We start from the raw sequence: 23,196 nt of genomic DNA, 5'->3' as shown, positions 1-23,196 counted from the left end.
TTTTAATAATTACCAGTTCGCGTGTATACAGATGAAATTCGCACATATTTGAAACACTTTTCATGGTAACTACATAAATATTAGGCCTGAGTGGCGAATGTTTTAAATGCTTTCTTTTATCCGAAATACTTTTGTACTATGTCATTTTCTTGAAAATAATGTCCACAAAGAGTTATTTTTACTCGCTATGCTAAAAGAGCTTTCTAAGGTCCATGAAAAAGGTTACAGGTCGACGTCTGAATAATATGCTTTATAAAAGTCAAAAAGGGCAGAAATCGACAAGGTATTTATCAAGGCGAAATGATAAGCATTTCCCCAGGAAATTGGCAGGGGATTTTAATGTATGGCTCCTTGCTATATCGTAATGCAGTGCCACATATTGATTGCACTGGCAGTGAGGATATGGTATTTCTTGCTCAAATATTTTGAGTAAACTGGACTTCTTATAGCACTTAAAGTTTAATTTAAACATTTATTTCCTTTTCTTTTTCTTTTTTTAGTTTTTAGCTTGCCGTATTGTGTAAAACCATTAACAATCAGGTGTAATTTGCAGGAAATTTCTTTAGATACGTTAAATCATACTTAAAATTTTATGTGTTATGTATCAAATATTTACATGTAAGTGGGCACGTTTTTCGTTACTTTCTGTTCTAACTTAAATTGAGTACATATATACCGTCCCCCCCCCGACCAAAATGAAATGAGTGATTTATTGTGCGTCTAGCTCCTGACGTCATTTAAAAGACGAAAACTATAGCTGCTAATGTGAGTGTCATAACAACAAAAGTTTGCGATAAATAAGCTGTTAACTTAGAGTCGCAAATGGCATCTTTTAGGGTAAAATGTTTAGATAGCAATAGCGGTTCTCCGTAAGGGTGCCAATCGACTTCTTTTTGCACTTCTATGTGGCCCTTAAAGCACCTCTAAGGGTGACAGTTGGTTCCCTCTAGTATGTGCCATAAAGAGTCAAAACAGCGTCCTCAAAGAGATGCCGTTGGTGCTACAACGTTTTATCCTTATAGATGTCATATGCAATACGCAGTTTTAACAGTGTATATATTGTTTGAAGTGTATTACCAAGAGGTTCAGCTTACCTGAGGAACGCTGGAAACAAAGCTTCCTGCCCAAGCAAAGCACAGCATCACTTTTGCCCTCCTCTGAGCATCATTCACTCGTAGAGGATGAACGATGGCGAAGTATCTGTCCAAGCTGATGCATATCAGAACAGCTGAGGACAAATACGGCCCAAAAGCCCTCAAGAACAACATAATCCTGCACATCGCGTCTCCAGCAATCCACTCGACCGTCATCCTCCACGCTATCTCCAACGGTATCATGATGAAAGTTACGATGACGTCTGCAATGGTAAGATGCAGAATCATGCTCTGTACCCTCGACTTTCGACGGCGATTGAGGAAGAGACTCACCAGTACCGGTACATTACCACTGGCCGCAAGCAAGAATAGAACTCCATAAATGTACGCTTCCATCCTGGCTTCGTGGGTGAAGGCGAATAAATCGAATGTGGAGTAACTTTCATTGCTGTCATTTATGCAACTCAAGTTGTCGTATTCCAGGCTCTCTGCTCCGATGGTGGCGATTGAGACAGGTGCCGCATCTTGTTTCTTGGTGAAATCGGTAAGTTCAAACATAGTATCCATGATTTTATGCTAAAAGATATTATTATCATAACACTTCTCGATTTTATACTATTCTTATGGACATTCTTCTTTGGTTTTGTAGGATATTTGCACTTATGTCTATGCACATTTTTTTAAAATCTGATTTTAAGTTTTCGTGTTTTTCACAATACAGTTGTACTTTTATTCTTTATTTCTCTTGAAAACTGTGAAAGCATCAATTCATAAAACTGATTTTTTAACTATATTTTTGTAAGCATCATTAATGTATAAGTGATAAAATATTTTTGATATGTATCTTCTTTTCTCAATTTGACATTTATGTTTCTGTAATTATATTACCTATACACAATCTTCTGCATAAAACATTTTTTATGGAACAATTGCGCATCCTGTTGCTATTTTTAATCATGTAATATCCATTGTTTAACCAGTATTTTATTGGGCAGAAGTAAACTATGACTTAGTTAATAACTGCAGTAGCTTGAATTCTATTTAGTTTTGAGACAAGCATATATTTTTTGCCATTAGAAAGAAATTGAAACTATAAAATATTTTGTATTGCGATACAGTTGTTTTAGGCAGTTTTGTGCAGTGAAAACTATTTGATTTCTTGTTCACTGAACTTTTAATAATTATCCTTTGCAATGTTCATATTAACTATAAAGTAACACGAATTTTTCTCAAAAAAGTATTAAAAACTAACAAAAGCGCTTTACATTTATTTTATAAATGCAACTTTCTGTATCTTTCAAAGCAGTACTTCTTTTCAATACATTATAGTGATGATGATAAAGTGTTGCACACCTGTTTAGTTAACATTACGATTATCCAGAAATTAAAATAACCATTCAACATAAAATAAATATATGAATATTTACTAGTCCATAGAGCATTCTTACTTAACATGTAAAGTGTAAAGATCAGAGGAAGTATTGAAAACACACTAAATATTTTTTGTCACATCAAGTATTTTTAATAACGTTCAATTTTTCTCAAATGTTATCATTAAATAAAAGACTGAAGACGTGCTTACACAACGAAATAAGCTCCTTAAATATAGTTAACAGCTATACAAAATATACGAAGTGCAAATGTTCCTTTATTTAAAACTCATTCTCATTTAGTATGACGTACTGCACAAACATATATGCAATTATGTAGTTATCTCTGCATATAGTTGAAAATGCAACACAATCTGTCTTCCTCAATTAAGCACTCTCATTTAACATTTTATGACGAATTCATATCTACCTAAGGCATTAATTCACTGTAAAATAATCTTCAAGCCTTAGATAAATTTCATATCTATATTAATGCAGCAGTTTTTCAAATTAAATCTCTTTACACATAATTTTTGAGCTTATTGATTAAAAATAATATGTTGAAACATATATCTCAAGAATCAGATTTCAAAATATATGAAGAATTCATTTCTTGAATCATTGATAAATTATGAATTCCGCAATGATTAAGGAAACTTATTTCAGTGCTTGGAAGTTAAAGGTTAGACTTCATATAAATCTATATATTTTTATTTTTAAACATAGATTATGTCTCTCTGATGACGAATCTTGTAATTTCACTTTCAAATTGCCTGGATTAATGAACAAAACTATGTTTTTTACTGATTCTCAGTAGTTTTCTTTTGCAGCAGATTGTTTTTCATCAAACTCTAAGCACTGTTCTCTGAAGAATCGTCTAAAAAGAAACAAGCAGAAGCAATTAATTTCCACTAAAAAGTTTAGAAGTGATTTTCTAATTGAGGCAGCGAGAAGCAAAGGGATAAAAGTGCCAAATTAAAAAAAAAAAATAAATAAATGAGAAAATAAGTACAAATAGTTCAAAAACATGTCCTCTGAATTGGGGTAAGGGATGCTGCTATATTGCATGATTTTGTTAGAGAAAAAAATCAATAAAATTCTACCTAAGACTGAACTTAAAACGTGTTTTATTCAAAACTTTAAAAAACACACATCCCTTTGCTTCTAAGTACCTCAGTCGCACATCTTCACAAAAAATATTGTTTTTGATAGTGTGAGTAAATATACAAAGGTTTAAATTATTTTAACTTGAACCATGTGTAAGTTTCAGTTAAAAAAGACTGTTTAAAAACAATTCGTTTTATATAACCACTCTTAAAAATTTAAATACCTATTACGGAATCGAGTTACTATATCACTGTTGACCAATTTAGAAGGTTCCTAAGAGTTGTTGGTTATATATCATGCAACTCATGTCGAATAACTTGAAAATATAATCGGAAAATGGAAAGCTCTTGTGCAATGAGGAGAGGTATTCATAGCATATTTCTCTCATACTATGCAAACAATGTTTTTTAAGGTTGGTTAAATTTCAAGAACAGTTTATGCAAAAAAAGCCATCTCATCCTGATTTTGTACGATAAAGTTTAGTCAAAAGGTCGTATACATCAAAAAACTTTAAGCGTTTTCTCCGAAATTCAGCATGCATCAATATGCATTTAAGAAATTTCTCGTAAAGAATTTTTTTTTCATTTCCTACATTCAAAAGATACTATGACGTAACCGTTAAGTAATATCATATTACCTTTTTATCCCTAATGTAACCAAAAGCTAAACTTAGACTTAGCTAGCTTAGACTAAGCTTGACTAACATTTCAAATTTTTCGGCGCTTAATTTTTCGAGTTATTCCGCATATGCATTACATAAACTGCAACAACTAAAAATTATTTACAACCAGTTACGATAGTACAAAATTTAAAAAAAAAAAATAAGCGCACTGTTTTGAAATGGGCCGTAGTGAACTAAAATAGACTGCTAATGTACATACCAACATGAACTTTATAAAGGTTATCTTCTACAAATTGAAAAAAAAAATCATTAGGGTTACCTGAGGTACCTAACTATCAAGTATTAAGTTAATTTCTGCCATAGAGTACACATGGTTGGCAATACACCATGCTACAAACTACGGCAAAATAATTCATTTCTAAACTTAATGCTCTTGAGGGCAATTTCAATTAATTCCATCTGTACGCTCACTCGCTCTTCATGGAAGCGTATACTACTCCATTGTACGCTTCTGTGAAAGAATAATAGAAGCTAAACAGGTTCTCAAACATCTATTTCTGGAAACATAATGGATTTCTAAAAGCATGTATACTTTAAAAGGAATCTCTTTATCAACTATTCCGTTCACATACACTTGATTTAACCAGAAAACTCAGCATGTAGTGGAAAATATTAGGAACATTCGAAGAAGTTGTAATTTCCTCTCAGTTGGGTTACCACAACAATAAATTAATCAAAAAAGTCCTTGCTGATCATATCAATAAACGACAATTCGTAAAAACATAGTAACAATGATAAATCCAGGTTCTAATAGAGAAAAAAAAACTATTAATGCCGAACAAATGACATAAGGATTTCTCTTTGATTTTTTTTCTATCAATCTGTAAACTTAATATAAGCAATTTTTTAACGTCAAAATTAGATTTTCTTTGTGCGTAATGTTTTGTAAATAAAAGCAAAATAGTTTATAGAAAAAGATTGGACTTTTAAAACGAAATTTCTGAAAGGATAAAAACAAATTTGTATGCAAATCAAGAAATATGTGTATGGCACAGTTGTTTATTAAGAAGCAGTTTGCCTTTGAAACTGTTTAAGTACATGTTGTTAGTTATGGCCAAAAATAAAACATCGCAGAGGCATTTAAAACCTTCCGTTGATTTAAAACTAACTTTCAAATCGTTTCTTTTTTTTTTTTTTTCTTTTTTTTTTTTTTGACATGGGAAAGCGCAAAAAGGAATGAAAATTACTAAACGACGAATTACAAGCATAGCATATACTGACATCCTTGCTGCGAAATGCCCTTTATTCTTCTTCTTTTTTTCCCCTTTTCTTTTTTTTTTTCTTTTTTTTTTTTAGATGTCATAAAAACTCTTGATCCTGTGAAGTACTATGGTGCAAACCACAAATTCATAAGACAATTTGTTGGTTTTCTATGATTTTTTTAAATGTGTCAAGGACTTTTCAGACATCCTGTATATTCAAACTCAGCCATTTGTACTGCAGATCAAGGTTTTGCAATGCAGTTCCGCCACTTCGTGATTAAAAATAAAATTACTTCTACTTTTTGGAGATGGTCTACCTTAAGAAGACTTAACACTCCACGGTCCCCCGTTCCTGTCCCTATTTTAGCTTTAACCGGTTGGATAGAGCATTCTTCTTTTTTTTTTATCCAGAATAGAAGCTAAGCAATTCCTGGTCCAGCGACCCCAGAGGTATTGATTCACTTGGAGAACTTAGTGACCATGGCAGACTTAACGTGCCCCACTTACTACTAACGAACATAGATGATCCTCGATCCGACTGGAATCGAACCCGGGACTCTTCGGTTACGAGTCCAGCGCTCTACGGATCAGACCCCCACGGCTCCACTTGAGGAAGAGTGGCCACCTTTGGCTCTATGACCTTATAAGTTTTTTTTTTTTTTAAGTTAATTAAATTGTATCGTTTTAAGTTTTTTTTGGGGGGGGGGGAGAAGGGGCGTTCAAATGAAAAGCGGCACAACAACTCAGTGAACTAACAACTCCTATTAGTAAACGAAAGCACAAATATTTCAGTCAAAGAAAATTTTAAATTTGATTTAAAAAGTTCAATTGATCAGGTGTCATTTAGTGTATTTGTTTTATAAGGCCCATAGTGATCCATTGATTTAAGTGTGTTTTTTTTTTAGACGATAAGTCTTATCGTGTTCTCTTGATTCCTTTTCTTTTGTGGGGGGGGGGCTTTTTTAGACAGTAAATAGTTTCGCATCTTACTGATTTTATTTCTTGCTGACAATCTTTTTGCATCTGATCAGTTCCCTTTTTGTCGTTTTATTTATTTATTTATTTAATGCATATGGAAATTCTTTTCGCTTGTTATACTTGTGTGTGTTTTTTTTTTTTATCTTGCACAAGGTATTAAGAGCGGTTTATTGAAGTTTACCAACAAGCAAAAGCGATGATGTTCTATAACGGTTTAACAAATCAAGTCTTCAACAAAATTCAAAAATAATTTAATTGGAAATTATAAATTACGAATCATTGGGAAGGTTTTACTAAAACAAAGGAAATATATTTCTCCCTTTAATCTGTTAAATAAACAATTTAACCCTGAAAAATCCGAAAAACCTTGTGATTTTATTCAGTTTTCTGCATGAATAGATAATTCGGCAAATTCATTCATTAAGAAAAAGAATGATTTTGTCTTTTCAAGTAACGAAGGAAAAATGATGACATCAACTAATGAATGAAAATTTGAAGCATTCGAAATAGTTCCTTTTAACATATAAAGTACACAATCTATGAATACGGAACTATCTTTTCAGCACAAACTTCTTCCTTTTTAAGCATATAGTATTGATAAATGGGTTTTTGTCGCCTTCTTCCGAACGAAAGCAGTAAAAAGCTTTTCCTTCAGAAACTTCCCAGAACTACTTTGCTCTCAAACGTGTTCTTCAAATGCAAACTAATAGGAAATCTATTACGCTAAAGTTCAGGCTTATTATGCTTTCACAACTTTCAAAAAGACATGAAAATGAAAAGAAATGACTTCCTCGGTCATAAAAAAACTGTCCAGATTTTTATGTAAATATTTTGCTTGAAAGAAGAATGTTTTACTAAGGGATTATCCGAAAGAAAGATACTTCAATGCTCTTTGGTTTGTCGTTGCGTGGTTTATAGTAATTTAAAAGAAAAACAAACATATCGCTTTCTTTATGGCAAGAAAAATATTCCTGAAAATCTGAAGTTGTTTTTGGTGCAAGTTTATCGTGTTTTCTTCAGATAAAAAAAGTAGTTTTTAAACTTTTCAAAGTATGCGGAGAACTTTCAGCAAGTTCATAAGCTATTTCTTTTACGATATAGATAAAAGTTTTATAAACTAATTAATTGCACGCTGTAAACTATTAATTGTCAATACAGGGTGTTTTATAGAAAGGATTTTTCTACCTTAAAATAACATAACAGCAAACAGTGGGAGATAGAGCGATGAAACAAGTGGTATGTTGGACGGGCAGGTCTAGAATTTTTTACACTGATTTTTAAAAAGGTTCAAACATGAGATATTAGAGGGTACTGAGTCATATATTTTTTAATATTGTATGAAAGTGTATTTATTGAACAGATGCTAAATGATGGAGTGAGAAGCAAAGGGATGCAAGTGGCGAAATTAAAAAATTGGAGATAACCGGTACAAATGGTAGGTGAACCTCTTCTCTGCCTTGGGGAAAGAGATGGTACTAGTAGCATTGGTAATTGCTGCTACACAGCATGATTTAGAAAAAAAAATCAATGAAAACTTACCTAGGATGTTATCTTTAAACGCGTTTAACTCAAAACTTGAAAATTTCCAATTTTCAAGTTTCCCTTTGCTTCTCACTGTCTCAAATGTCATTGTAATGGATTCAATATGGCTATCTTTCATAGAAGCAACATGACGCAACAGCATGGTAAAGTTCTAAGTCACTCGTTTGTATTGATCAGATGCTTGTGCCTCAAACATTGTAACGACTGATTTTAAACATTTTCCTTCGATTGCATCATGTTATCAGAAGCGCCTCGATAGGAAGTCATGGGAAGTCACTGTGACCTCCCACATATTTCCTTATTCGGCCATTTTTGTCTGACGATTCGGCAAAATCATCTTCATTTGGCAAAAGTTTGGAGTTCTTTTCGGTAAAATTACCATCTTTCGGTAAAATTTGCAGCCCTATTCGGCAAATTGAGAATTTCCACTCTCCCCAGAATTTAAGTACCTGCATGTCAGTGTTGTGAAATGTGACCATATTGAATCCATTACAATGAAAATTAACCTCTGTTTTATAAACACAGTTTCATACACTAGTAAAAGACTAAAGCACCTCGTAATGTCCAATGTTTGAATTGCCATTGAAAACCGGTCAATAAAAAGTTCCAGAAATGTATGTTAAACAAATTGCTAGTTCCCCCCTACTAGCTCTCAATCTATTGCTGTAAGTCAGTTGCAAAGCAGAGGGCCTTTATTGAACACAGTGTATCTATATTCAAATATCGGTATCCGGATAGCGAAGCATGTCACGGCAGCTACAGAGACGTCACTGCGAATCGAAATGATCCCAGTCACGAAGTCACGGAATGTTGACGAGTCCCAGGACAGGAATCACACTCTGGCATGTTTAGGACATGTTTCATGTGACCTTACTGCAACGTTGTTGCAGATATTAAAATGGGACCGCTTACTTTGTGACACTATGAAGACTGCTGCAACTTGACTTTGTGACATCTCATCGCCGTGGACTGACATTCGTAAAGTTGAGGCAATTTACTGAGTATTTGCAGTGATGGTTTGTGACCTTCAAGCGATTTTATCGTAGGGATCAATTTAAGTCTTCTTCTTCTTCTTCTTTTTCGCTGGTGCTACAGTCTGTAGCAGGTCAAGACCGTCTCTTGAAATTTTTCCCACCTAACCCTATCCCGAGTAATGGCCCTCCATCGGTTCACTTCTACTACTTTTAAGTCCAGCCACCTGACTGGGGGTTTCCCTCTTCGGCATTTTCCTACAATGATGGAGAAGGTGACTCTTTTTGAGGGGAACGCATCTGCATATCGAAATATATGGCCCAGTTACCTAATGCGAGACGCCTTTATCCTTAAAATGTTATGTTCACCATACTTTTTGTAAATTTCATGGTTATAAGCTCTTCTACGACATTTATCTTGTTTTATTGGTCCAAAAGTTTTTATTGATCAATTTAGAACACTAAGGTAATAACACCGGATTGGTTTTCTAAGCAGAACGATACAAACAGCAACTCATAATTGTAAAATAAATAACATTTATTGAATATTTTTCCATATACTAGCTTGTCTTTGACAACTTGAACTATAATGGACGAGAGGTTAAACTACTCGAATTAAATTCGGGGTCCGGGAAGCCCGTTTGCTACATTATTAACGTCCGGGATAGGCCAAAATTATTAAGAGCATTTTATGTTTGAAAATAAAGAGCAACTTGGGATACGCACATGTTAATTGTTTTATTGGGGATGAATAACATGCAACATTTTCTAACATCATAAAGTTCCAAATGAAATACATTAATATTATACAAGATATCAAGTCAAAATAAATTTCTCACTTAATGGTTTGCAGCATTTCTTCAGGTTTTCTTCCAATGACTTGAATGATTAGCTGTTATAGCTTACCAATGTCCAGAACTGAATTTGCATATATTCAGTTACATTAAAACGCACATTGCCTTTTCTGAACAACAGCCAGTTTTGTCTCAATTTAAAACTTTTCTGCTATTTGAAAGTTCTGCTGAACATTATAATAACGCTAAAGGTTCTGCGTAGCTTTTTTCTGAATGTTTAGACATTCACTAATAATCCATTATTTAGCTATTATTAATTTTTGTTTATTTATGGGGTTTATTTATTCATTTATTTTTGTGTTAAGGCAAAGTAAATTGCCTTGAGAAATACTGTCCCGCCAGGCACCCGCTTATATGGAAGCTATGTGATGTGTAAAACGTTGTTACATAAAACTGTTATATGTTGTTTTTCAAATACAAAAAACACATGCAGTACCTACTTTTTTTTTTTTTTTTTCAAGCATGAAATGCGTTGAAACCTTTTGCCTAACTTTCTATTACGATGGCTGTTATAAAAAGTCTGTATTTTTCTCCCCCAGAAGAAGTCAACTAGAAGGAGAACAGACGATTATCTCATAGCCATGCTATTCCTATATACACACAACAGCAGATCCAACAAAGGAGCAAACTGAATCGTTGTTGTTATTACTTATGCCACTCGGGAACCTGAGCCCGAGTAGCGATGCTACTCGATTTTAAGTCAGAGGAGCAGGCCCGTGCTGGCCCACCTGAACGCCGGGACGAATCCCGGTGCGCCCTCTTCTTACGGCGCACTTTTCTTCATCTTTTTCATTTGGACTGCAAGTGTTTTTTTTTTTTCAAAAATCGCCGAAACTATATTTTTTGAAACCACAATGAATGAAATAATCCAATTTAATAAAAGCATAAATGTGTCAAACAAAAACTGAATACGGAAGCGAACAATTCAGAGCTGGATCTAGGGAGAGCAAGCCGGAGCTCTTGTCGCCGCAAGACCTCTAGTAGTTTTGGCGCCCCAGGCGATGTTGACAAGTGCCACCCCATGAGCATACGCTCACCCCTACATTTTGAGCTGTAAAAAAAAAAAAAAAAAAAAAAAAAAAAAACCTAAGGGGAAAAAAACTTCAGTTTTTTTCCTCCTTCTTTTTTCTTTGTTTCCTTACATCTTGCCATCTTGAAATTTGTCGCTCCTAAAATCTGCCACCCTAGGCGGTGGCTCAGGTCACCTATCCCAAGAGCCAGGCCTACCCCAGCTCCCAGCGAAACTTCTGGGGGCGGCAAATTCATCCTATTTGTGTTTCACTGAACCCTTTATGTGTTTTCATTGAAACTTGATGTAAAGACTTAAAGAAAGGTGGATAGTTGAGGCTCTGGATCAGTTAGGCACAAGAGGATACAAAAGATGAAATGGCATTATCTTGACTTCACAAAAAATTGCTTAAAAACGCATTTTCATACCTCTGATTCCGAAAAGTGTTTGAATGAGAGCACCTACATCCTAACCTAACGTCTCAACATGTAGCCTGAAACTGAGTTTTTAAAACTGAAATTAGTCAGAAAGGATTGCGTAACAAAGATAGCCTGAAATTGCGTTGTTAATATTCCAATTTGGAAAACTTTCTGAGGAAGATCTCCAAATCCTCCTCCTCCTTACGTTTCTAAAATTAGCCTAAAATTGAATTTTCTAAACTTCAATTTTGAAATAACTGCGGTCCTCCCCCCCCCTCCCATTCCTTTCCCTAAGGTCAACACAGAAAACTGAAAATTTTTAAAAGCATAAGAGAAAAAAGAATTTAAAATTTTCAGAGGGTGAACCCTCGAATTCTCCCTTTCTAAAGACAGTCTAACTTTGACTAAGTTTTGAAAATGTTTTGGGAGGGACTCTCGAATCCCTTCCCTGCGCCCTCGCCCCCTTCCACCAAACCAAACAAACCCTCATGCTGCACTTCTAAAACTTCAAAGTTAAACAACAACCGAAGCGGAGACGTCGAATCCCAAGCATCAGCAAAGATAGTGCAAAACAAATTACGTCTTAAATACTTATATTTAATACAATTTGCAGCAAAAATCATCGAATCCAATTCCTTTCCCTGTCCAACGTTTCCAAAAATAGAGTTCAAAGTCGAAAATTTTCGAGAAAAAACCTCCGAATTTTCTGCATTTCCTTAACGACATAAAATTGCGTTTTTGAAATTTTTATTTTGGAGAATGCCCTGGAAGGGTTCTCGAATGCTAAACGCCACGAAGTTTATCGCATAGTAACTTCAATTTTGAAAAATAATTGGTGGAAAACCAACTCAAACCTTCATTTGCTAAAATTAGTTAAGTTTGGCGTCAATTTAGAAAAATTCTCTGGGAGAAAATCCAGATTCTTAATTTTTTTAAACAAAAGATTGACTTAAACTAAGCTTTAAAAAACTCTGGAAGTTCGTTCGATCAGCGATTCCTCTTCCCTCCCCTATTCCTTTTTTGTCTTTTCCCTGACATTCAACAGACGGCCTAAAATTGGCCTTTTAGTACGTGTAAATTTTGAAATCTATCTTTCGTTCCAAGCAATAAATTGCACATAAAGGAATTTTTCATTTTTCAAAGGTTTATAAATTTACTCTAATTTTTTTTTCTTTCTCATGTTAGTTAAACGTTGATAGTTATTTTAATAAAGGTGGGTAAGGGAGGCAGCTTCAAGTCAAGACATTCCCCCCAAGAGTAATGCCCCTCTCTTCCTAAAAATTCCTACAGAGACAAGTGCCCCCATGCCCTCCTCCTACCCTTAAAGTTCTAATCCGTATGGTCAAACCTGAAACAGAAATGGATCTACGAGGAGAGATTGGGGAAGAAAAAGTTCCGAGAGAATGCCACCGAAACCTCTCCTTCCACAACAACTCAAAACATCGTCTGCAACGGCATTTTCACGGCCTGAATTTCTAAAACTTTTCGAGGAAGTGAGCCCTCGAGACCTTCAGCCCATGCCACCGAAGATAGTAAAAAAAAAAATTGCGTTCTTTTGTTTCTATTTCTAAACACGGCCGAAAAAGATATCCTGAAATGAATCCCATATCTTCCCCTGCATTACCAAAGAAGGTCTAAAATCGCGTTTTTAAAACTCCAATATCGAAAACTTTCAGGGGGAGGAAAAATCACAAAATCTCTCCTCTCCCTAACATCACATTTTCCTTTTTTTTCCCTTCCTTTTACAAAAAAAGGAAGTATTTCCTTTCTTAGAATTTCGTTCAAAGCTAATTTTTGAATTTTAAAATGATCAACTTAATCGATGAAAGGTTATCTTCAATCTTCTTTAAGACAACTCCAATTTCGTCCTTTTACTTCTTTTTACAAAAGAGGAAGTATTGCATTCGCGAAAAAAATTTCACTCAAAAATCGACCTTAATTTTCATTTTACTCACCCCCGAATAAATATTGAGTTTTTTTTCGACTCGACCACACGTGGATAAGTGCCTAAGAACGTATAGACACGCGAAATATCCATAATAATAATTCTCGAGTTAATTACAGCGAATTTTCTCGTGACGTCCGTATGTACGTATGTATGTGCGTATGTGTGTATGTGTGTCTGTGTGAATGTGTGTATGTATCTCGCACAACTCAAAAACGGTGTGTCCTAGAAAGTTGAAATTTGGTACGTAGACTCCTAGTGCGGTCTAGTTGTGCACCTTCTCTTTTGGTTGCATTCGGATGTACCTAAGGGGTCTTTTGCCCCTTTTTGGGGGGGAAATCATTGTTAATTTCGATGTAAAACTCGAGTGGTGTTATGATTTGGCGGACACTTGGTGATATATCGCCAGTAGTTTTTTCGCCAAATATTGTCGCCAACTTGGCGACAAATTTGGCGGTTTTTTTTTTAATTTGATTTTAATTTTGCCACCGTTGGTGATATTTAGAGAGTAAACTATTGAATCACATTAAAATTGCCAGTAACGGGGAAATGACATTAAATTGGTGTAAAAGGAAGTCATATGATGCACACATCAGCTCGTTTAAATTGCGTTTTTGAACTTGAATATCAAACATTTCCGGCGGTGCTGAACCCCATACGTTCGTCTAACGCCATCAAAGATGACCTACAGTTGCAATTTTAAGGATTTATAGCGAGCCAGATCCCTTCTATCGAAACTCGAAGATCGTTCGAAATTGTGTTTTGAGAACTTCTATAACAAAAAGTCTCTGAGGAGGAGTTTTCGAATTCGGTTATTTCTCATGAAACTACTGAAAACGGTAAACTTCCTCTTGTTTAAAATTTTAATTTCGAAAAATTCTGGGGGAATTCCTCAAACCTCCAAAGATTGCGTTTTTGGAACTTAAATTATGAAAGCTTTCCGGGGGCAGTTCCAAACAACGTCCCCTCCCGTAACGTTGAAAGATGTCTGACGATTGCGTTTTTATGACTTCAATTTCAAAAAAAAAAATCCAAAAAAGAGCTCCTTAAATTCATAATCCGCTATTCCCTAACATCATCGAAGATCGTCTAACAAAGCTACGTTTTTGAAAGTTCTGTTTTGAAAAATTATGGGGGGAAGCATTGGAGTATACTCGAACCCCATCTTTTACCAAACGTCATGGCCCATAAAAATCCTGTTTTAGGACCTCAACATTGAAACATTTTCGGGAAAAGGTTTCAGAAACTCTCATTTCTCTAAAACCATTGGGAATATTTTTTTTAAATTGTGTTTCTAGAGCTCCTATATCGAAACATATGTTTGGGAGAGTTCTGAGGCAAATGCCTTCTTCTAGCGTCATCAAAGGTGGCTCACAGTATCGTTTTTTGGACTTAAATTCCGAAGAGATCCCTCGACCCCCCCCCCCCCCCCATCCATTTCACGGTTACTGAAATTGTTAAAAGAGATGTTATCTTGATATTACTACTTTTCATTTATAAAAAAACAGTACCATTAAGGATTTAATTGTTTATTAATTTTAGCTTCCGAGTCCTCAAACGAATCAATGGTTGAACGGTTTAGGAAAAGTTAATGGATTCAGTACACTGTTGAATTTTTTTTGTTTCATTCTTGTCTCTAGAAACATTTAATTTTCATTTAAACCCCTTTAATCACATACGTATATTTTGTTATGGAAAAAAAAAACATACTTCATTTCTTAACTTCTCTTTATTTACTCTATTTTAATTAGTCACTCCCCCCCCCCCCCGCCTCAATTATTGTAGGGATACACTCCTGACTTGAAAAATCAGGCGCCCCCAAGCTGGTCTTTCCACCGCCCTCTTTGAGTGCCCAGCGCGGGCCTGCAGAGGAGTTACGGTTTCCGTTTTAATCGAGCGCCTTTTTTTAAGTGGAAGCCCGATTTGGCTCAGACAACACGATAGATGGCAGCACCATCTACGGACAGTTCGAGAATTTAGAACCAGACCAGAAGCGAATAACTTTTTGGTCCAGCACCCCCAGAGGTATCGTTTCACTTGGAGGACATTGTGACCACGAGCATATTTAACGTCGCCCAGTCACCATTAATGACGACAGTGAATCTTCGACCAGCCATTGTCGAACCCGAGACTCTCCGTTCCCAAGTCAAATACCTTACCGATCAGGCCACCACGGCCCAAAATGAATCATTCCAGCAGGCAGTGACACGTGTAGCAACACGTTTATGTACAGACCCAATGCGAGTAAACAGACCAAATAGATATTTAGACGAACCCGGATGAAGGCTAATAGTAAGGAAGTTTTTGTGCCCATGTTCTCACAGAGGTATTGCAGTCAAAGCGTTTCTTCTCAAGCTTGATTTACATAGCTTACAAAAGAATCATAACTTGATACACAGATGTGCTTAGGGTCAGAAATTTTAAAATCTGAGCAGCCATATATCTGTGCCTCAGAGCCAGACTAACGTAAGTTCAAAAATTGCGATTTTAGTTATAAAAGTACGAGTTATATACGTTTCTAGCCTTATTAGAAATAAATTACGAACCTTTTACTTTCATTAAAAAAAATTAAAAATATATAGATGGCACCACCAGGCAGAAATAACTACATGAAATGTGATAGAACTGGGGTTTAAATTCAGGTTCGTGCTTTGAAATGTACAATACAAAAGCAAATTTTATTTAAAAAAATGTTTATTTAGAATTTAAACATATTTTCAGATATTTGTTCAAGATTTAGGATAGTATTTAATTCAGTCTATGTAAACTTTTATGGTTAAAATGATGTTTTGCTACGCGGAACTTTTTTTTTCGTTTCAAACATTTTTTTTTTTTTTTTTTTTTTGATAATTTCTTACTAAAAATTGATTTTTATTTCATCTAAATAGTTCCTTCATTATGAAAGAAAACATCTGAAAGTATGTAAAAGAAAAAAAAAATTACCAAAATACATATCTTCCAGGTATTTTTAAAAAGTCATGTAACGCGCTAAAAGAAAAATCCAGTCTAGAGGGAGATATGCGGTCGAAATAGCTCACGTCAGACCTGAAAGTGTTAGCGCATTGTACGTAGAATACTATTTCGCATCGCGTCATATGCCGCTCACCCGGTTTAGTGGTCAGAGGAGCCTGACTGCACAATGGGGAGGTCCCAGGTTCGAATCCAGGCTCGGGCATGGACGTACTTTCTCTTTCGCCTGTCCTTGTCAATTCCTTCGTGTGAATGTTGTGTTGTGAATGGTTGCCTAAACTTTAAACGGGTCCTTTTGCTATGTGTGTACTGTAGAACTCGGACTTCACACCAAGTCATGGTACAGTTGGAAAAATGAAGCAGCACATCCCCCCCCCCCCGCCCATCCCCCGAATTGCCAGCCTAGCTGACACAAGACAACAATAACGTCATCGAGTCAAATAAATGTTACTCTCTAAAAAAATCCTTTGTAATTTTTACTAGTGTTAAAAAAGCGAGAGTCCAATCCTTTGTATGCGTCAAGCGATAGTTTTTGCGCTCTCCTGTAAAATAGGGATTACATGACTTACGTTACTCTGGCTCTGAGGTACAAATATTATGTTCAAGAACGAAGCTTCGAGAGGATAACACAATTTTAAATCATTCCCATTACGAGTTATGTTAGTTATGAAGGAAAAGTAGCTCCTTAATTTGAACGTTCGAATTGAAACTAAATTAGAAAAAAATGTATTGTGCAACGAGTAGTAACCTAAGAGTCGAAATGAGTTTCTAATGAGTCATTCCACGTCAAATGACCTAATTTTTCAAATAGTCCCCACTCGACCATCTCCGATTTGGATGAAATTTTATAGAGGTGTAGATATGTCGTTGAAACTAACCTACGTAGATTTTCAACTTAAAAGGTCCAAATCCTGAGAAACTAGTAGGATATCCAAAAAACTTGATCCAAAATGGCGGATCAGCTCTTTGTGACAAATTACCAACTTTAGACTGAGTTTACAGAACATTTTATTACGCTGGAAGCCTGAAATTTTAGGCGTTTAAAGTACGTTTGCCAGATAATATATTCAAATATTTGAGTGAATTTCAGCTCGTTAAATTTTGTGTAGCATGCGCGTAAACTTGTGAAAAAGCGCCACATAGGTAACTTTTCCTGAATTTAAGGTTGTCATAAAATCTGAACAAAAACAATGCAAATGCTCGTGCTTCGCGATTCCATTGTAAAAGTACTTGTTTTAAATTGTTTACAGTTTCAGAGCTTTAATATCTATTTTCTAAAAGATATTGAGATACAAAGTGGCCATCAAAACCATTCAAGTGGAAAATAGCCTATATTCAAAGCGCTATATCTCAAGTTTGTCACCTCGCATCTTCTTTTCGTTAGAACCATTAGAAAGAACAGATATTTTCCTTTCAAAATAAGTGTATTCTTTGAAGGTGTTCTTTCGTTTAAGGATTAAAAAATGAGCTCGAAATTCTGTCTGTTGTAACGAATTTCCATTTTTAAGAGCAGGTTACAAAAAATGTTATCACACTGAAAGCCTGAAATTTTTGGGGCTTAAAGTACTTTTGACTTCCAGCGTGATAAAATTTTCTGTAAACTCAGTCTAAAGTTGGTAATTTGGCACAAAAAGCTGATCCGCCATTATGAATCACATTTTTTGGAGAACCTAGATCATAAGGATTTGGATCTAGGAAGCTGAAAATTTGCATAGGTTAGTTTTAAAGGCATATCTACACCTTATAAAATTTCATACAAATCGGAGATGGTCGAGTGGGGACCCCTCGGTCACTTGACATGGAATGACTCTAATGTGATAATATGGCAAGTAATAACCAAAATAAAAATAAAGATTTAAAAAAGGGGGATTCCTCTTCGGCTTATGCATGGTTTTATACATCGTTTTAACATTTTGAATTTTCTTAAAATTATTTAATTTGCCAGATAAGAGTTTCCTCAAAAAATCAGCTTATTTTAAGTCTTTAGAAAAAGAAAACTGATCTTAAAAACTTCAACAGTTATGGAAGCTACGTAATTATCATATTTAAAGTTATTACAACAAAGCATTTTTTACCTGCTTAAAATTATTTTTCTGTTTTGTAAAACGAATGTTAATAATTTTCGGTGAAAAGTACTTTTTCGGATAGTACTATACATGTTTAAGTATTCAAAAACCGACTTTTATTCTTTCAAATTGAAATTTGTGGTAAGATTTAAAAAGAATCATTATCAATTCTAGAACTGCCTTTATCTTAATCCACCCTCATTTTTCTAGAAATAGAAAATGATTATTTTCTTTCTTAGAAGAATGTCTTTTAAATAAAATAGAAGTTGAAATCTTCAATTCTGAGAGTGAATAAGATTTTTTATAATTATCTTCCAAGAAAATAAAAATTATGGTAGTGATATCAGTTCATATTGCTACTTTCTCGCGAAATATTTCAGAGAATTAATTATATTCAGATGCATTTGTTTAACAGATCCCTTTATCTGCCAGTTTATCTTGTACGAACTGATCACTTTTTTTTTACAAACGCATTTGTGTGACCGATTAGATTTTTTTGTTTTTTTTCAACGTACCTATCCATTGTTTTAAAAATAAAGAAATATTTTTGTGCTAAAAATATAATGATAATCCTACAGTATGAAAAATATTAAAGGCACGTGTCTCAATGCAACAAGGAACACTTTTTTTTATGTAAAAGGATGTAAGTATACAGCTTAAAAACCGTGCGATAAAACTTCAATGTTGAAAACAGAGGAAAAAAAGTCTGAATTTTGAAATCTTCTGCTCTATGTTTTTCTCAATCACCAATTGCAATAACCCTATTCGTTGGATTCCTTGCTTCTACTAATGGCTTTTATCGCAACCATAATTTGAATTTAATACGTCAAAATTCAAATAAATACTTGGATACTGGATGTTTCGTGTTGGATACTGTTTTTGAGTAAAAAGGATTGTGTAAAGTCGAGAAGGTCGTTTATAAGTAATTCGATTTCATGGACGCCTGCATAGAAGCAGCTGCAGCTTAGAAAAATAAAATTCAAAGAACTGCAACGGATGCAGGCGTCATTAAACGGTCAATTGAAAACAATGAGCAATTTGTGGTTGATCAATAAAAATAGATGACATATTGGCAAACAACCAATGAGACCTAAAAAAGAATTAAGCTAAATGTGACTGTCGGATAGGAATGAAGAACACAGTCAGAAATGACTGTGGGAAGTGAATAACGTTTAAATTAAAGCTACATCACTAAGGTAAAATAATATCCAACCAGAACTTCTGCTTACGGAAAAATTCAGTGGGAAAAATTAGAGTGTATTAAAGGAAATACAACCTATTACCCATACCAAAAGCATAAAGTCGAGCGCTTTAACGGCATAATGCAAAAAGTTTTGCTTTTGAGACTAAAATATTGACTCGTACAGTAAACTCTCATTTAAAAGCTGTCTCTTTTATACACCTTTTTACACTTAGACGACAATTTTCAGTGGTTCCGCGTCACTTTATAACGAAATAATGAGTATGTCATTCGCTTATGCGCCACGTTGCTTTGAAGATAAGTATTTCATTTATGAGCCAAGTTGTTTCACCACATTGAGGAATATCTTCATTTTTCTTTAATTTCTGCTTTTTTTAAGAGTTCCCCCCCCCCCCCCCCAAAAAAAAAAATTAAAACTTTAACAAATTAATGATATTTTTCACTCGTAGAATGTAACATGTTTTATCAGTTTCCTTCTGCAAATTTTCCTATTTATTGCTTTTATGAAGACAGTCTATCAGCATGAACTAGAATTTGGAGATTGGTACGTCTTATTTGTTCAGCAAACCCCGTTGAAAGGCCGCACATGTAAATCTCATTCCATTACTTGTTCACGGGGAAGTGAATGAATGCATGCGTATTCTCTCAGCTCAGCAAATGAAAGGGAGTGGTTTGATCAGTAATAACCTGAGCAGAAAATCGAATAGCCCTGGTGTTGGCAGGTGTTTCTTTCCTTATTTCAATAATTTATCTGTCCAGTTCAAATAGGGGTGTTCTAAAAAGGATTGAAGAAAAACCTTCAATCAGGGTTTTCTACAATCTTCTTTAAGACAATCCCAATGACAGGTGCTTCTTTCCTTATTTTAACAATTTATCTGTCCGGTTAGCGAACTTTGACTTGTGCATCATTTATGATTTATCTTTCAAACATTGTCTCAACCAAGAGGTAAACGAGCAGATGTGTGCATCACATGATTTCCTTTTACTGCAATTTAATGTCATTTCCCCATTTTTGGTAATTTTAATGTGACTCAATAATTTACTCTCTAAATATCACTAACAGTGGCGAATTTGAAACCAAATTCAAAAAAAAAAAAAAAAAAGTCACCAAATTTGTCCCTAATTTGGCGACAAAACTTGGCGACCAAAAGGCTGGTGATATATCGCCAAGTGTCCAACAAATTGTAACACCACTTGAGTTTACATCGAAATTAACAATGATTTCCCCCTAAAAGGGGAAAAAAGATCCTTTTAAAAACACCCGAATGCAACCAAAAGAAGCGGTGCACAACTAGACACAACTAGGAGTCTACGTACTAAATTTCAACTTTCTAAGACTTACCATTCTTGAGTTATGCGAATACGTACATACGCACGTACGCACATACGCACTTACGTACATACATACATACGTACATAGAGGCCTCACGAGAAAACTCGTTGTAATTAACTCGGAAATCGTCAAAATGGATATTTCGCGTGTCTATACGATTTTACACACCTATCCACCTGTGGTCGAGTCGAAAAAAATACTTAACATTTATTCGGGGGTGAGCAAAATGGAAATTAAGTTCAATTTTTGAGTGAAAATTTTTTTGCGAATGCAATACTTCCTCTTTTGTAAAAAGAAGTAAAAGGACGAAATTGGAGTTGTCTTAAAGAAGATTGAAGATAACCTTTCATCGATTAAGTTGATCATTTTAAAATTCAAAAATTAGCTTTGAACGAAATTCTAAGAAAGGAAACTACTAGTATCTTATGGACTTGTTCAGAAATATTGAATATATCGTTAATGAACTGCCTAATAGTAACTGATATGTAAATGAAAAAGATGAAACTTAAATGTCTCCAAATCATATGAAAGCGTTTTTAGATACTCAAAAACAAAAGCAAACATCTATATGGATTATTTCGAAAGGAAATAGATTGTTATCAGTTTAGCTACTCTTATTGTTTTTTTTTATTATAGTAGTTAAGTTAACAGTAATGGCCAAACCAGTATTAATATCAAACCTATTTTCTATTTAAAAAATTCTTCTTCATGCTCTCGTATGGAATCTTTGAAAATGTTTTTGAGTTTCTCAAACGTGGTTTACTATGTATTTCTATTGACAATAAAGAATTTTTCAGTTTGATAGTACTTGACTTTTCTTTCAGAGTTGGCCTGATTGGGGACCTATCATGTTCGATGGCCAAATCGACTTTCCTAGTTAAAACTGCTGAAAACATAACTGAAATTCAAATTTTTACATGAAGCTTCTTTTCGTATTTTTGTGAGTTATCTGATGAGTTTGCAAAAGTAAAACCAATTAAATCACAAATGAGCGAGGTATTAGGCAAAAAACATTACTGTGGCCTTATTTAGCGCACTCAAGGCTGCGGAATCGGAGAGAAAATTACCGGCTCCAACTCTGACTCTGGATATTTTGGAACCTTCGACTTCGGCTCCTACTCTGACTCCATTACCCCAAAATCAGTCCGACTCCGACTCAAGACTCCAACTCTGCAAACACTGCCAGAGCTGCGCAATTTGAGGGAAATGACCGTCTCCGACTCTTGGAACTGTAAACTTTCAATTCACGACTCTGACTCCGAATTCTTTACCCGAAATCTGTCCGACATCGACTCCGCATCCCTTGGTGAACTTGAATTTGCACATGTTCTTTGTTTCTTTTAGCAAATAATTCTCATAACCTTAATACTTTCGCATAATTAATACTATTTTTCCTCTGATTGTTTTGAACTGTAAAAACATAAATATTTCAATTATTAAAAAGCGCGAAAATTGAACTTGATATGCAGAAGAAAACGAAAAGACAAAAACATTTTGTTCTATAAAATACATTTTTTCATCGGGAAAAGATTTATGATTTTATTTACAGCATCGAACGCTTCTTTAAGCAAAAAAAAGTTTATTTTATAACCACGACTACCAGAGACTAGAACGTGATTTTTTCATTTTTCTAGAGCAGCTATTTTTATTTAAAAAAAAAATATCTATTCCAAAATCCCATTTTAAAGTAAGTAGAAACTTTAAATCCCTTGATAATTAATTGGTCACAGTTTTCTTCATCTACCAAGAAACATCTTAAAAGCGTTAATCTTACTTCCTTGTCTATTTACTGAGAAAAAATAAAACTTTACTTCCTAAAAAATTCAAATCATGACGTCAGATGAAAACATTAATGAAAACGAGCGGCGAGTGATCTTATTTCAGTTTCTTCAAAGGGAACTTGTGTTTTTTATTGTAAAAGATTTATTTCCAGTTACAAATAAAAGTAAGCGGGTATTTTTTCTCTCTTTATTTTTCAAAATGATTAAAATGAATATCAGCATTTGAACAAAGATTTTAATAAACCAAAGTATACAATATTTATTTGTCATTTCGACCGAAAGAATCAAATTATCAAGTTGGTGATTAAAATAAATGGTTCTTTCGCTCTTTTGGTAATGTGATTAATATTAATTAACATGGTTTGTTTATCTTGAAAAATGTTTGCATTAATTCATTTGTTTACTAAAGAATGTCTTGCATGAAAAAAATAATTAATGGCTTATGGTGAAGTTGGGATGTTAAAAATTCTTGCATTAGATATTTCTGAATTCTTGTTTCGCAGGAACGGACTACGTAATTCTACGACACTGCAATTAGAAATGATGATATTTAAATTCATGTATTGGTTATTTAATTTTATTTGGAGGAATTTAGAAGATAAAATTTTATTTACAATGCAAAAAATTCTTTGACGTGAAAAGATTTAAAACTATTTTGATATTCCATAAAAG

The 23,196-nt window shown here is 34.3% G+C and overlaps 1 pseudogene; it reads right to left on the bottom strand.

The window, feature by feature from the left end:
• The window catches only part of LOC129224342 (adipokinetic hormone/corazonin-related peptide receptor variant I-like), a 58,470-nt pseudogene extending 56,809 nt beyond the window's left edge, over positions 1-1,661 (bottom strand).
• Positions 1,662-23,196: the final 21,535 nt, after the last annotated feature.

This window comes from Uloborus diversus, chromosome 6, assembly GCF_026930045.1.
Source record: "Uloborus diversus isolate 005 chromosome 6, Udiv.v.3.1, whole genome shotgun sequence".
NCBI lineage: Eukaryota > Metazoa > Arthropoda > Arachnida > Araneae > Uloboridae > Uloborus > Uloborus diversus.
This window is presented reverse-complemented; position numbering and strand designations above follow the sequence as displayed.